Genomic DNA, 4220 nt, shown 5'->3' with positions numbered 1-4220 from the left:
ATACTATGCAATTTATCACCATACAATAAATAATCAATAAATTTTTAGTATTATAATTCAAACATCACTTTTTCACGAATAAAATAAAATACTTTCAAATAACAAAATAATAAAATATAATAATTTTGAGATACAATACAAAAATATAAAGACCAATAACAAGTGAAGATATAAAATTCAGATATGTATTTTAAGCGGAAATATTGAGTGATGTTCATTCTCACGACGTTCTCAAATAACATCATTCTCAGTTTCTTATTTCTATAGATGAAAAAAATTACTAAACATCATTCATTTAATAAAAAATTACGAGGATCAACAATCTTGGCTAAGAAATTTGCACAACTTTTGTAAAAACCATCAAGCGACTCCTGGAAATTGGCATTAGGCGCGTTTAGGGCATACGGTCGGGTGCAACATAAGCCTCACATAACTAAGTACACACATGAATCCCGAGGCTTTTTGCTAGTTCCTCACCCGGGGTGAGTCTAAAAAATGTCTTTTAAAACACCGAGTTACAATAATTTTTAATTCAAAATATTTAAAAAATATATAATATAATAATGTAAAAAAAAGCTTTAACTGAATCTCAAAATCTAAGAAGTGTCATATAAATTAAGACAGAGAGAGTATTTATTTATTTATTTTCCCCACAATGGTTGTTAATGAGATCAATACGTTTGTATTTTATTTGTTTTTTATCTATAACTTTGATAGAAAGGATAACGATGATCCGGTTTGACTCAAATCAATATCTTAAAGATATTACAATCCTATAATTAATTTTAGATAATCTATTTATATTTTCTCTATTTTAGATAAATGATCTGTAATCACTATCTCTCTTTTAATCTTTTTGTCTGTAAACACATAATTTTGTCCATCCAAAAGATTAATTTTCACCTTTTTATCTTATCCTATTGTGTACCCTCAACCATGTAATTATACCCCACAAAAATAAAAAAAAAATAACACCCCTAACAAATTTCCTAAAAAAAAATTATTTTTATTTTAATTATCCTAACAACCTATCAATTAAAAGACAACACCTCACTCACTACCCCACCCTCCACCCATGTGACCCTTCCCCTCCTTTTTCTTGTCCATAAAGAAAAAATATATGTGAGACCCATCAAAATTCTCACATCATAATAAATCCATGCCTATTATATATATATTAAAAAAAAAAAAAGGCATATCATCACCATATTCACATGCACATACAATAAAGAAGGGGAAGAAAATCATCATCTTGAACAAAAGGAAGGCACGCCATTTTTCTTTCTTTCTCTGGACCAATAGAGAAACATTTTTTTTATTTTTCTTTCTTATTCATCAAAAGACACACTCACCTCTCTCTTCTACACAAGAAATCGCACAAACTATTCATCCTCACCGGAAAAAGTACACCTACGCACACACACTGCTCACATATGCATAGAGGGAGTGAGAGAGGACAGAAGGGAGATCGAGAGTGAGAGATCAAAAGGGAGAAAAGATACAAAAAAATGGACTGAAAAGGGGGAAGGGAACCAGCTTTTTCAGCGAAACCTTAGCCGAAATCAACTCTACATCGCGATTAGGCTGACCCACCTCCGTAATTCCAAAATTTCTCTTTTTCTAGTGGTTTTCTAGATGAAATCGGCCGAAAAACACTGAGGTCTCGATGAAAATCATCACACAGGTTCTCAGATGCATCTTGGAAAGTTTGATTTCGGGTTGTTTTTGTCTATTTTCCACGATTTTGTTCGAATGGGTGAAAAAAAGAGCAAAAGTTGAAATAATGAGGCTTGGTTTCATTGTTGGGTCTGTTTCGGGGTTCATCGGTTCATGAGGCTTCCGTCGCTATTAAAATCGATACAAGTTGATCGGATAAAAGGAACATTGATGTCCAATTCTATCTTTTCTCGCTTTAATTTTAACATAATTGTGAATGTTTTATGTGCTTACCATGTTTGAATCTTCATTGTGTATTATTTGGTGTTGGAGTTGGATGTGAAGTCTTGATTGGTGAACCACGTATGGAATTAGTTTAATCATGTTGATATTGAATTCGGGGTGGAATTGAGAAATTGACAAAAGAGTGAATTTGGATTGATTAAGACTTTGGTTTAAGTATGAATATTGTTGAACACGATAGTAGCATGATTAGACCGAGTTGGATAGGCAAATGTTTAGGTGTTTATAGGCAAAAGTTAGAAGTGGTGTGTTGTTTGAATGCGTTGAATGTTGAAATGGGGGATGAAAGTATTTTTGTTTTATCACTTTTGGATCAATTGTACTATTTGGCCGGGGAATGACCCGAAGTATTTGTATATATTTATTCACTGAGGAAGGCCCTGACGTACTATGTTGGCGAAGGCAGATCAAGAACAAGGCCCGAGGCATCGGGTAAAGCTGAGGAGCGTAGTTAGGATTAGTATAGATTAGATAGGACTTATTTTCGCATTTTTATTTATTTTGGGACTGTATAATTGGACTGAACACTATACTTTGATTCGTCTTGTTTGATTGCTTTACGTGTTTCTTTGTGGTTTGTACATTCGTAATGTCAAAATTAGCCGATATACTTCACCAAGCGACCGTGGTCAAACCACGGGATCGAGGGGTGCCTAACACCTTCCCCTCCGTCAACAGAATTCCTTAGTCGGAATCTCTGTTCGCGGATCAGTCTTTTAAATTCAAAATTGTTTTGAAAAGTATTTTTCAAAGGTGACTTAGCACACCGAATTATGCCAAGTGGCAACTTTGAGCTTAAATGTAAAAATAATCCTTTTTCAAAATAAATTTTCATCTTTTGTCACCTAATAATAAGAATCCTTCCGGACCTTAAATTGAATATTTTTGGTTAAAAAAAGGGTGTGACAGTTCTGGCGACTCTGCTAGGGACTCCTTTTCAAAATTTGGGCTTATTTTCGGAGTCGTATCGGCTTTGTTTGGCATTAGGGGTGTATAGACATTGTTTGTGTTATCGTTTATGTTATTGTTATCACTGTTGTGTGTTTCTGTGCTCTTTGTTTACAGTTTTTCTTTATGTGTTACCGCTTTATATCTTACATCATTTGCATAACCCGAGTCAATTCTTTCTGCAACAAATCTCGGAGTGCACGTCGTACGCACGAACTCTAATTGAGTCACCCTTATTTTAGGGGGGGAGCCGTTGGATGTATGGAGTAGGTAGAAAGCAAAACAGTCACTATCGACCATATGCTCTCCCAAACGGCCTTGTTAGTAAACCACAATGTAGGTCAGCCTTTAGCTCATTCTTATGTGCATTATATTGAGACCTAGCGGGACCCAAACGGTTCTTTGTAGGAGACTCACCCCTAAAGCATCCCTACGTGCTAAATATTGCATCTTTGAGGATAACATGGTCATTTGACGGACTGATTTGGGGAAAGCATGTGCTAGAATTAAATAGTGTGTAGGCAAGGAAAAATTGAAAAAAAAAAAAAAAAGAGAGGAAAAAGAAAGAAAAAGTGAGTCAAAAAGTAAAAAAGGAGAGTTTCGTAGTTTTTAGAGTTTTTTGTGGCTTTTGTTTTTTAACAATCTAAATATTCAAAAAGATTTATTTTACCTTTCGCACTCATTTTTTTCAAAAACATCAAAAAGATTTTTCTTTTGTTCCTTTACCATGAATTCATAATTCAAAAATTTCAAAAATATTTTTTAAATTGGAGCTTTTTATAAAGAAAAAAAAATACAAAAAAGATGGTAGAAGTTTGTACATTACATATAACTAAATACTCAAAAGATTTTTCCTTTCATAATTGTTAATGTCAGTTTTTATGTAAAGCGTCAAATTGCAAAAAAACTCAAAAAGATTTTATTGACGTCTTTTATCGTCTGTCTGTAATCGCATCTCTCACGTCAGGGTTCAGTCGGTTATTTAATCATTAATTGTCCTATCTGGACGAACTACGCACCCCTGATTCTTCTCTTTGAGGATGTGAGATACGTAGACAACCTATTGTTGGTTCAGGGATCGTATTTAAAAAAAAAATTCAAAAAGATTTTCTTTACTCTTCACTTAGAGTAGGTGTTTCATATACATCTGTAAAAGAAAACTACAAAAAGATTTTTCTTTAATAGGTTCAAGTTTTATTTTCATATGAAATTTAAAACTGAAAACCCAAAAAGATTTTCTTTGGTAATCATAGATTTCACTTTGTTTAGGGATGTTAAAGCTGAAAAATTCAAAAACATTTTCGTCAATTCTT

Source organism: Capsicum annuum, chromosome 3 (assembly GCF_002878395.1).
Source record: "Capsicum annuum cultivar UCD-10X-F1 chromosome 3, UCD10Xv1.1, whole genome shotgun sequence".
In the NCBI taxonomy this organism is placed as follows: Eukaryota; Viridiplantae; Streptophyta; class Magnoliopsida; order Solanales; family Solanaceae; genus Capsicum; species Capsicum annuum.
The sequence above is the reverse complement of the archived record's forward strand: the minus strand, read 5'-3'. Positions refer to the sequence as shown.